The sequence below is a fragment of the Brienomyrus brachyistius genome, unplaced genomic scaffold (assembly GCF_023856365.1).
Source record: "Brienomyrus brachyistius isolate T26 unplaced genomic scaffold, BBRACH_0.4 scaffold34, whole genome shotgun sequence".
Classification (NCBI taxonomy): domain Eukaryota; kingdom Metazoa; phylum Chordata; class Actinopteri; order Osteoglossiformes; family Mormyridae; genus Brienomyrus; species Brienomyrus brachyistius.
In genome coordinates, this window is record NW_026042309.1 from 3,315,836 (window position 1) to 3,328,108 (window position 12,273).

Consider the following 12,273-nt stretch of genomic DNA (forward strand, 5'->3'; position numbering starts at 1 on the left):
TTCAAAAAGTCAGTGAGAGATTGACTAGCTGTATGAGGTGCCTGCCTTCTTTGCCTGCCTAAGACTTTTGCACAGTACTGTATATATATATTTAGGTCCACAATCATGGCCTTACAATGGCTGAGGCTGGTCGGACGAATGATGGGAGAACAACCATGTCCTCAACCATTCAAACATTTCATAGAGCCAACAGGTATGTAATCCAACAATGTGCCCTGTACTGTAATATTGTCCTCTTACTGCAATGCTTCATATTACAGTATCCATTTGCATTTTATATTATACAGTGAGTTTTACTTTATACAGTTACATACTGGATGTATACTGTAGCACACATGTCGCGTCACTCACGGTCACACACACAGATTAACCTCCCCTCAAACCACAGGCAATATGCCAGGACAAGCAGTGTAGTACAATCTTTTATTAAACACGCAAGAGCAAACCCAGTACTTAACACACGGGGGGGGGGGGGAAACAGAATATCTAATACCACGAAGGAGGGGGGGGGGGACATGCCCTACATACACACCTTTCCCACTGAATACATCCCCATGGAATTAGCACTTCAACCTCCCAAATTCCTGTGAAAATGTTACTGCGATTGAGCATGTACATGAGTGATTGACTTCACACTAATACAATCCAAATCCAAAACACACATGGTAAATGTGCTTTTCTACTTTTATGAGAACTGAAAGCGCTTTACAATTCATGCCTCACATTCACCCATCCACACACCGGTGGCGGAGGCTGCCATGCAAGGCGCCAACCTGCATGCCGGGAGCAATTTGGGGTTCAGTGTCTTGCTCAAGGACACTTTGATGGGGTCACGAGAAACCAGGGCTCGAACCTGCAACTCTCTGGTTGCTAAACGATAGCACTACCTCCTGCGCCACCATCTTCCCCAAATGTAAGGAGAAGGAGGTTCCTCGGAGCTCCGAGATGTGTTTGGCTGTAATAAATCTGGAATATAGTTATATGACATAGTTTTTGATAACACCAGCATTTACTTTTTAGCCTTTTCAGCTTTTATTGAAAGACAAAACAAAATTAAAAAATGCAGAAGTTTGAATCACTGTGTGTTTATTTCAGTTATTTTATATTGGACTCAAGGATTGGTTTCATCATACAAATACAGCACATATAATGTTTACTTGAAAATACTGAAAAGTAAGTGATACCAGAATCAGGGGGTCAATAAGCTTTTAAGTAATAATATGGATTGTGCTTGGGATAGAAGCTGCACTTTGTTTTGAAGAAAAGTATAGATTTTGAAAATATGCAAATTAATTGTAATAATAATATTAGTGACGTTCATTTTCAGATTACATTAATTACATAGCTAATAATACATTGAGAAGAAATGGTTTGTCATTATGTGGATGGAAAGACATGAAAGTGATGTGGAAAATCGCCTCTTACCACTGAAACACATGGGGATGGGTGGTGCTAATAATGGTACTGCAGCTAGCCAGTAGGGGGCGCTTGACATGTAGAGTTTTCACCTTTTAGAGACGTAATGGTCTCCATGTTTTTGCAGTCAGTGCTTTGATCACAGATTTGAAAGCAGTATGCATAATGCATCAGGGCTCACGCTGAAATTCCCTATATTTGGATATATTATGTAACATGGTTCTGTAGGAATGTTGGTACCTTGGAAACACACATATACAAATATACCTTATATGTGAGTTTGGATATGGGTGTGGCTGCAACTGGAGAGGCTTGTAGTACATATTCTGCAAAAATTTCATAATGGTTGTTGCAAATATTATGTACAAACCATGACAGAGACTTGAATGCATGCATGGGTTTTGTTGGGGAAGTATCAGTTCATGAAATACATTACTGAGGAAACTGTAGTTGTTTAAACTCTTATTTAATACTATTAAGCACAGACACGTCACAAGGAAAATAAACTATTATTTATAATTATGGAGCACAGAATAACTAAACATAAAAAATATATATATAGCATAGAAAAATCCAATAATACTATCGGACAAAATGGCCATGGAAATGTAAGAGAGAGCGGTGAGCTGGAGACCAGAGTCTTGACCCTGAGGAGTGAAATAAAATATTTAATTTCTCTGTTGTGTCACAAACCTGACAGATACACTACTTGTCAAAAAGAAAAGAACTTACTTCCTCACGCATTTCTAAAAGGATGTTTTTGTCAAATCCCTGCAACTCACTGAAAAACAACAGATCAAATTCACATATTATGACTTAAAATAAAAATATAATATAGACAGTTCATGGTGCATTTTGTAATACTCAAGACACACCAAGGCCATGCAGAGTGCATACTGATAAAAGGGAGGGGAGGGGGGAATACTTCAATACATTCTCTGTATTACAAGTCCAACAATTCAAGGTGGTCTGTCTTACAATTGTCATGCGCCGCTCGTCCGCTCCTCCCGTGTGCCACGCCCCCTCGTTAACCTCGTGTGGAACCCCGATGTCATTCGCTGTTTCCAGTTGTTTTCATTAGTCCTATGTATTTAACTCCGCTTCAAAATATGTTTCCCCAATCATGTCATTTAAGTCGCTACTTCTATTGCCCCGTGTTCCTAGCTGGTTTCCCCAATAAATCCTTTGTTTCCCGATTCTCCGTCTTCCTGCTCCTGCTTCCCCGATCCGTGACGTGACAACAATCAACATGAACGCACCACAGTCCACAGAACCAATCTGTCAAGGAACATCCTGCGAAATACAATATAGTACTAACGAAGACATTTGTTACAATTCTAATACAAATGTGACGACAGAAAATGCTGAAATCCACTTTACCATGTTTTTCAAGTATTTTCCAGTGTCCTGGACTTATTCTGTTTGTCAGTTTGCTGCAAAAAGAAATTTGGAATTGTCAGGGACACAAAAAGTACAGCTTTTCATGTAAACGGGATTAAAACTCTATGTAGGAATTAATGGACAAACAGAAGACCTTTTGTCACATTTCTAAATGTTTTACTGTTAGGCCGCGTCTGGCTGTGAGTGTTACCCAGAGCATATGACAGTCTCTGCCCCAACTGTCGGCAGGAATGAACGAAGAAAATTATGATTAAAAAAGATCCAACAATACAACTTAAATGTCATAGCATTTATTGTACAATATACTATACATATGATCAGGATCACATAACTGCATGGTGCGCAAGTACGCATTCCCTGTACACTCGCGGCAACTCCTTGTTGTAGCAGCGCAAATGCGTACCATTTATTTTATGTGCATTCACGTTGTTATGAAAAGAAATTACCCTGCATCTTAACATTTATGTGGCTAATTTGTACTTCGTCTGCGGCATGAAGGCTAAAATGCACAATGATTTCTTGTCATAACATTGCGAATGTACATAAAATAAACACGTATTTGCGCTGCTACAAGACATTACCGCGCGTATCGGTTTAAACAGCGAATAAGTATTTTATAGTATATTATTAATATTACATAGTATATTAATAATTTCACACCAGTTATGTGCCCCCTGCATATAAAATCATTTTTGCATATAAAATAAAGGGTCGATTTACGCAGGGTTGCCAACTTTGGTCAGCTGGTTGGCGTGAGATTTTCAATTCGAGACAAGTCTACACACGTATTCACATTTATATAACGGTTTTATTACCTTGTAAATAATCTTTAGGATTTGCAAACTGCCCAAACACTTTTGATCTAGCCAGTTTTAGGTTTTAAATGGATTAATAGAGATTCTCCATAAGGATCCTGACTGTAAAAAAACTACCTGCATTTAAATCATACATTAATGACACAAAATACCTTAAAGTTTACTTACTTATTTTGCATAGTAGAAACAAAGAACCCCCTTTAAGGGGGGGGGGGGGGCTTGACATTTGGTGTTTTCACCTTTTATAGATGTTATGGTCTCCTTGTTTTTTGCAGTCAATGCTTTGATCACAGAATAAATATTAAAGAAGTGAGCACTTCTGTCATGCTTTAGTAAGATTAGTAACACACTGCTTCAGATTTCAGTGACCTGATCTCTGCTTGCAAAGAGCCTGAGATGGACCTCAAAGGTTTAAATATACATTTGCTGATAAATGAAATGCTATGTGGCCCAGTGGGTGGCACTGTCTGGGGATTTGAACCCCCATTACTGCATGTTCGTACCTTGTTTGTGCTGGTTTGCCTGCTGTTTCTGCCGCAGGTGAAAAAGCATACAGGCAGCTGAACCGGTGTCTCTAAACAAGCCATTGTGGGTGCAGGTCATAAGGCGATTTCCTACTGCACGAACTTGGCCCAATTGAAGGTCTTAGGAGGTAGTTCCTGAACCATTTTTTAGTTCCAAAAAGAACATACTTTTTTCTCGACCAAGACTTACTGGGTGGGAATTATAGTGATAAACTTTTCCTATTGGTTGACCACAAGCCCCAGCGCCAACTTGAAAGTTTCATGGAAATGCAGGAAAAGAGAAGTGGAGCAAAAATTGAGCAGATGTAATTTTTTGTAGCTCAGTTACACTAAAGGCATCAATGAGTAACTTTTTTGCTTCTGTCCCCATAGTTCTGCATCTGAAAATGCGATTGATAACGATTAGCGTAATGAAGAAGTGTATATTATGGACACTGGACTGGAGCATTATCAGATAACCTCTCAGTTATCCTTGTGTGAGAAATATACACAGTCACATATTGAGATTATATTAGATGATGTGGTCTTGAGAGTGGGGCGGCATGGTGGTGCAGTGTTGCCTCACACCTCTGGGACCCGGGTTTGAGTCTCCGCCTGGGTCACATGTGGGCAGAGTTTGCATGTTCTCCCCATGTCGTTGTGGGGTTTCCTCCGGGTACTCCGGTTTCCCCCCACAGTCCAAATACATGCTGAGCCTAATTGGACTTGCTAAATTGCCTGTAGGTGTGCATGTGTGAATGCATGGTGTGTGAGTGTGCCCTGCGATGGGCTGGTCCCACATCCTGGGTTGTTCCCTGCCTCGTGCCCATTGCTTCCGGGATAGGCTCCGGACCACCCACGACCCAGTAGGATAAGCGGTTTGGAAAATGGATGGATAATAATAATAACAAATAATGATGATAATAATAATTGCACTATGTCCAATGACTGCCAGTTACTGTAAACAGTAAAGTACACGTAACTGGACATGACGTGTTAAAACGTCCGAACGGCTTGACACGTAAATAATGTACGTGTCAAGTACATCATTTGCTGACAATTACTTTGACAGCTGGGAGGAAGACACAGAGTAGATGAATTGATCATATTGAGGGGTTGTGCCATTGCCTTTCTCTGTCCATGTCCTTGTGTTCTACACCACATGATTGTTTCCTGTAAACCTGCGTTAGGCTCTTTCTGTACCTTTCCGACACAGAAACCTTTTCTTAACATGGATTTATAACTGTCTTCTCACTTGAGTATGAATGATGCTTAGATATAATCTATATAATATAAATTTGATATATACTATATATGTGCACCCCACAGAAATCTCCACAATTGTAGAGATACATACGGTCTCTATGCTTTTCCTAGAGAGCCCAGGCATGAGACACAAAATAATCAGTTTTCCATAGCATTTTCCTCCAAGCCTTCTCTAGTTAAACCATAGAGACTATACCATCTCGCGTAGTCACTGGATAGCATGCAAAGAGCCATTTCTGTGGTTTTTGTTCTCTTGCCCCATTCATCACAATCGCGGTGGATTTAAAGAAAAAGTCAAAAACAGTACTGTGTCATGCTATGTGTAATAGGATTGCAGATTAGCTTAATGGACAGTCACCCCCGTTTAATTTTTTTACAGTTTTTCTGAATACTTAAACACTAACAATGATTCTTATAAAACTATTAATAGTTATAGCAAAATTACTCACTGTTTTGCACTCAGTTTGCACTTTTGTAACACACAATTTGCAAATGTGTAAATACAATCCACTGCACAGCACTCTTTTTGCGGAACTGTAAACACAACTCACTGTTTTACACACAATTTCTAAATGAAAGTACACACTCCTAGTAAAACTATACACATTTATAGCTATTGATTACACTACTTTGCCAGCTGTCTGGCCACACTGTCACATGTGAAAACGGTTTTAGATAATTAGTTCACTTTGCAATCAGCATGAGTGCTATAAATAAGCCACAGGTACAGTAAGCTTTCAGTGTGGAGAACAATGGAGGGAGAAGGAAGACTGAGAAGAGTGAGAATTAGAGAAGGGCGAGGAAGAGGATGAAGACTAGGAGGTGAATTTAGAGGATGAGGAGGTGAAGAGGAAGGAGGAAGGGTAAGAAGAAATAGAATAACTGATGTCATCAGAGCTACAACAGTGGATCATGTGATCAACCATGGAATGACCCTGAGGGAAGCTGGCCAATGGGTTCAGTCTGACCTGAGCCGCTACGCTGTAGCAGGCATCATAAGGACGGTTCCAAATGAGAATCGGTTAGTACAGTTACTTCACAGTACGTTTTGTAATAGTACTATACTCTAATGAGAAACACAACAATGCTGTACAGGTAAAAACTGAAAAGGGTACTCTACAGACCTGCTAGACATCCAGAATCTGGGGGCAGAGGAAGAATGTTCACTGAAGAACGAGAGACCCATATAGTTAATATGGTGATCACAAATAATTCCATTAGGCTACGAGAAATACAGCAGCGTATAACAGAGGATGACACCATCTCCCAAAACATGAACAATGTGAGCATCTCTGCATTATCTCGTGTACTGGCATGCAACAGAATCAGGATGAAGCACATTTACAGAGTCCCTTTTGAAAGAAACAGTGAACGCGTTGGCATGGCAGGAACATTATTGGACACGGTGCCATAATCAATGTCCCAGGACAGCGTGGTGGTAACATAACTATGTGTGCAGCTATAAGTCAGAACGGTGCTGTTCACCATCATGCAACCCTGGGCCCATGTAACACTGCACACATTATTACATTCCTGGACAGCCTACATCATATGCTCACTAATGTTCACAGACCAGTTATGTCATCATCCATCCATCCATTTTCCAAACCGCTTATCCTACTGGGTCGCGGGGGGTCCGGAGCCTATCCCGGAAGCAATGGGCATGAGGCAGGAAACAACCCAGGATGGGGGGCCAGCCCATTGCAGGGCACACTCACACACCAGTCACTCTCACACACACACCTACGGGCAATTTAGCAACTCCAATTAGCCTCACCATGTTTTTGGACTGTGGGGGGAAACCAGAGTACCCGGAGGAAACCTCACGACGACATGGGGAGAACATGCAAACTCCACACACGTGACCCAGGCAGAGTCTCAAACCCGGGTCCCAGAGGTGTGAGGCAACAGTGCTAACCACTGCACCATCATGCCGCCCCCCATGAATTCATTTTTCCATTTTTATTTTCAATAATATTGATGTTAACTCAGCATCTTATTTTCAATGTTGAAAAAGTCACTTTATATCAAGGTTTCGCCACCATTAATTTTTCAATATTGAAAAAATGACCAAAAATCAATTCAGTTTCAATGCTGATAATTTAACACTGACCATAATTCAATGCATTTAACTATACTTCAACGCTGAAACAATAATATGATGCTATCTGGGCTATGAATAATTATTTCAATTGATATACAGATTCCAAGCCCATATAGGTGATACACGGGTACGTAATGGGCGTCTTATGTCTGAGGTAGCCAGCTACTGTGTTTGATAACCCACCATCATAATAATAGTTTCCTTGCACCAGTATAAAAGTAAACCAATTGATCCCTCTTGCAATAACCTGTGGTATGAAACTGAATAAAATGTATCGTACCAGTCTTGGGGAAAACCAGTGAGAATCCACTGTGAAACAGCACTGCGCAAATTCTCATGTGTTCCTAATGACAAGGGCAAGACTGGTAATCAAACTAGCCTCTCAGCAGGAGTGTTAGTGTAAAAGCAGGGCTTATTGACACAGATAATAAAGCTTGTTAGAATGCGTAACATAATTATTTAGCTGGGCCCAGAAGAGGTGAGAGCTCCCCTAGTGGCTACAGGAGTGCATTTTCCCCAAAGCAGGTATAATGGATGGTGGTCTTATTGCTTTTAGACCACAACTTGGGATAGAAGAACAAATCAAATTATTTTCCTCATTTAATATTCAGATTTTAATTGGGCTTAAATTTTAGAGCACAGTGTGTTCTAGGATGGTACGTTATGGATATTAGTCTCTACCACATTCTAACGCTATAAATCCGGACCTTTTCCTATGTTTGATTTGGTGGCTGCCAGGCGTTCTGAGTAGTATAGTGACTATGGTAGTCGTGTGATTCCCTAAGGAATTTTTTGTTCTGTTCTGTGTGGCAAATACATATAATGCTGACATTTTTCCTGGAAGATTTGGGATTTTTCATCCCGTGCCTTAAGGTATTTCTCTCCAGCTCTAGGGAGTCTCCCCCGAAAACACCAGTCACTCACTAGCCTTAGACTTATGCTTGCTGACTTATTCAACACCATGAAGGATTAACAGAAAAACAGAAACCTATTAAAAGGCTGCACCATATCATGATATGCAAATAAACATCCAGCATCATTGTTTCACAGGGAAGTACATTATTTATTGATAATTATAACACTAACCCTTACTTCTCAGCTTGACAAACATAAGGTGCGGTGTGTGAACATGTGAACTGGTTGAAATGCAAGTGTCTCACAGTCAATGCATAAGACTTGAGAGCCCTGACTTTACTTATATAGCCCACAACATGTTTATGATTCATAAATAAATCTGGCCAGCAAATCGGTCTTTCATTTTCCACAGAATAAAAAAAACGATAATGTTATCCCGCTGATAATTGCAGGTGCGTTTCACCCCCGGCACTGGCTGGAGACACAGGCAAAAGGCATACAATCTTATTGAGGTACAAAAATTATTCCATCTACTCTGCACTTCTGCATAACTTCCATCATAGTGCCAGTTTTTGCGGTCAGCAAGTTTATTACTGTAAGCGCCTCCATAGTAGTGCCTCTGAGGAACTGAACCGGACTTCCGATGGTGTCTCTCACATGCACATCATACATATATATATATATACACTCACTCTCTCCGGGTCTTTCACATGATATGTGGTCAGCCACTATATGGGAGGGATATTCAGGCATAAATTAAGGGCATATTTACAAGCCGCACTAGTGTACCTATGTAACCGGTCATTCCCTGCCTATACTCTGCATTGTGTTTTGGGGTGTTATCAGGTGTGTGTGGGGTGCAGGAGGAAGGGATATTACAGACGCCGTTGTCGTTCCTGGATTTTATTGAAACTGTTGGGAACAATAAGGAAAGGGGTAAACTTCATATGCTCTGGCCCTCTCGCTCTCTCTGCACAAAGTAAAACAATGTATATACTTATGTATAGACGTGTTTTCTATCCCCTGCTTATGATGAATAATAAATCAAATATAATATATAATATATGGGTCATAATTATACAATTGATTTACTAACTCGGGGGACCCTGCCACTAGATCCTCACCTCTTCCCACGTGTGCAATACACCAAAGGGAAGAGGAAATGAGGTCGGGACCCTTATAAAGGGGAAAAGACAGAGGGAGGGGCGATGCAGGACAAAAGCATCATGGGAAAGTTTAAAGGATATTGTACCCATCAGGTTAGACAGAAGAAGGAAAACAGAATCTTGTATAATTATAAATTAAAAGTAAAATAACAACCTGTTACCCATCACCTACACTTCAGACTTCATCCTCAAAATCAAAGCAGTATTAACACAAGCAACATGTTCCATCTCTTAAATCCAATCTAACTTTTAAAAATAAAGTCTGTTTCAACTGGACTTTTATCTAAGAAAAACAAACATTTTATGTTCGAGTTGTTATAAAACTACTGAAACAAATAATTGGCTATACTGCAGTTCCGCTGTCTTGTTTGGCACCCTAAATTATGTCCTGCATTCTGTGGAAACAAATGAAGGCTGAGGAATGTTACGTAACACAGCTAGAATGCAAAAACTCTATCTGGTGTAATTCAGTGCATAAAACCAATGGTCTTAAGTGTGGTGTCTTCTTCGTAACACTCCCTGACTTTTGTATCCATGACCATGAGATAGGGTGGGCTGCTTTTCTTCCTTCCTTTGACTAGTATTCCTCCCTTTCCTCCCAGCCTTGGTTGGTGGGTCAGGCAGCATCACCTTCTTTTAATAGACCCAGGTGTCATTTATCTTGAAATTAGGTTCAAGTGCAGAAAATGATCTAGCAGAAGTCTTAGACAATCTCTGAATTACAGAGAAATCTGATTTATTCTGAAACTGTGAGAAATTGTTCATCTGTATTTTGCTGCATTGCTAATTGTTGATGTGTGTGCCCTCCTTGTGCAGTAAAGGGGAGATCACATGCAGAGCTGGTTTTCTGTAGTTTCTTAGCCTGAATTAAAATAAAATATTCTCTTCATATAGGAACCAAGTCTCTGGCTGGAAATTTCTACAAAAGGTCCATCTTCTTTTGCCGTATCAACACTTAAATGAGAAAAGCAGACAGGGAGAGTATAGGTGACTGCAGTGACTGTCCTTCCATGCAATCCATATGTACAAGGGGTATGACCAGAGTACACATGTACAAAAAATTATATATCAAAAGCAAGTACCTTTGTTGAAACGTGAAGGTAATCGTTTACAGCATAACAATTCCATCCTAAAAAAAAGAATTTGTCTGTGTATTGCCTAGGAACTGCTACAATGTTAAAATGGTAAATCCCAACCAACCAGAGCAAGAACTGACACGTTATTTAAGAACTGAAAGAAGGAGAAAATTGAAAACTTTCTTCGTGGGATCAATAACATATATGTTTTGTTTCCCACGGTCCTGTTACTAATTCAAATCTTAAATCCTGTACTTTGATATTTTGGGCTGAATGTAATGACAGCAAACATAACAGCTGCCTCAATGCAGGTGAAGGCAGCCCAGAGGGTCCAAGAGGTCAGTGGTCAATTACTGCATAGGGATCAAATCTGCAATCAGAAAATTACTGCATACATGCCTTTATATTACGGTCAAGCGGAGAGTCAGAGCAGTTTCCATAGAAACAACGTAAACAAACTTTACCGTTTGAAGCACAACAAACTCTGAGTGAAAATGGCGCAGAGGTGAGTAGCTTGTTAGCTCTCCAAAATGTCTTTGAATTCTTCAACTGATGTTGTGCTACTTTGATTATTTAGCCTTTTATACTATAATGACATAGTAAATGTCTATAATACAATAAAAAACATTACATATTTTTTTAATATTACATATTTTTTTACGTCATTTAAAGTGCAGTGGTTTTTATTGCTACTGTGGTTGCTAATATTTAAATAATGACAGACTATTTGGTTAGTAAATTCATCTCAAACATGCTAGTTTAGTAGGGCTTCCCAACCTTTCGATGTCCGCGGATCGGTTTCCGTCGTAGAAAAGTGTCACGGATGGGTAAGACGGCGGTATAATTTGGGGGTTCCCACGCCGAGCGGCGGGAGATTGACGGTGTATACGGACATGCGGGGCTAATGGCGTATTTCCGTACATCAATACGGGCAGCTTTCTTTCCAAAACGGCGCGATCCCCTAATAAACGGGACGGCTGGCTCCTCTACCCCCGGTTGTCTGCCGCCCGGTGCAATACTCCGCGCGGACGGTACCGGAACACCGACCGGAAGTTGGGACCCCCTACTGTACAGGGTGGTAGGTAAATTGTAAAAAAAAATTTGGGGCATTACTTTCGGAGTAGGATAGATGCTTCTAAGTTTATCATTACATCTATTTACATTGTTACACAGGATTAACACTTTCAAATATTCTTAGCTTGGTTAGTGTTAACTCAGTTCTTGGTAGTATTCATCTGGGTATTCATTTGATGTGGAGCACAGTTGTTTCGTATTTGATTCTAGTTATAATTTGGTGACATTACTGTTTAATATGCTATTGCACTTACAGTATCGTGCATTTTACAGTAGATTGTTTTTGCAATCTTGCTCGCTGTTTCTTTTATTCTTTCTTTTTTATATATGTGAACCCTGTAATTATTTATTATAATAATTATAACAATTGTATTTTCTGTATGGTTGAAGAATTTCCAGCTCTTTATTTATTTTATTATCTCTATTAAGTGCTGGTTAATCTCTCATTTATTCCCCAGAGAGCGAATTGAGAGAGCTGAACGATGGACCAACACCCAACACTGGGAAGCCTGGAACCTGTGGGATGAAGTGATCAACTGGGGAGAAGGTGTGGAGGAGTTCTCACCAGTGACACTCCCCACTGTCCAGGCTGGGGGG

General features: G+C 40.2%; 2 protein-coding genes and 1 long non-coding RNA gene across 7 annotated transcripts in view; 1 reads left to right on the forward strand and 2 right to left on the reverse strand.

Annotated features, from left to right (window-relative positions):
* Positions 1–12,273, forward strand: part of LOC125721613 (uncharacterized) — a 267,609-nt gene that overhangs the window by 227,031 nt on the left and 28,305 nt on the right. The gene's annotated exons all lie outside the window — the stretch shown is intronic.
* Positions 1–12,273, reverse strand: part of LOC125721587 (NACHT, LRR and PYD domains-containing protein 12-like) — a 340,829-nt gene that overhangs the window by 164,501 nt on the left and 164,055 nt on the right. The window lies entirely within an intron of this gene.
* Positions 1,561–11,618, reverse strand: LOC125721649 (uncharacterized). Its single transcript, XR_007385888.1, has 4 exons — positions 11,380–11,618; positions 2,797–2,849; positions 2,149–2,197; positions 1,561–2,063 (listed from the first exon to the last, which is right to left on the reverse strand). It is a non-coding gene; the product is annotated as an uncharacterized LOC125721649 (long non-coding RNA).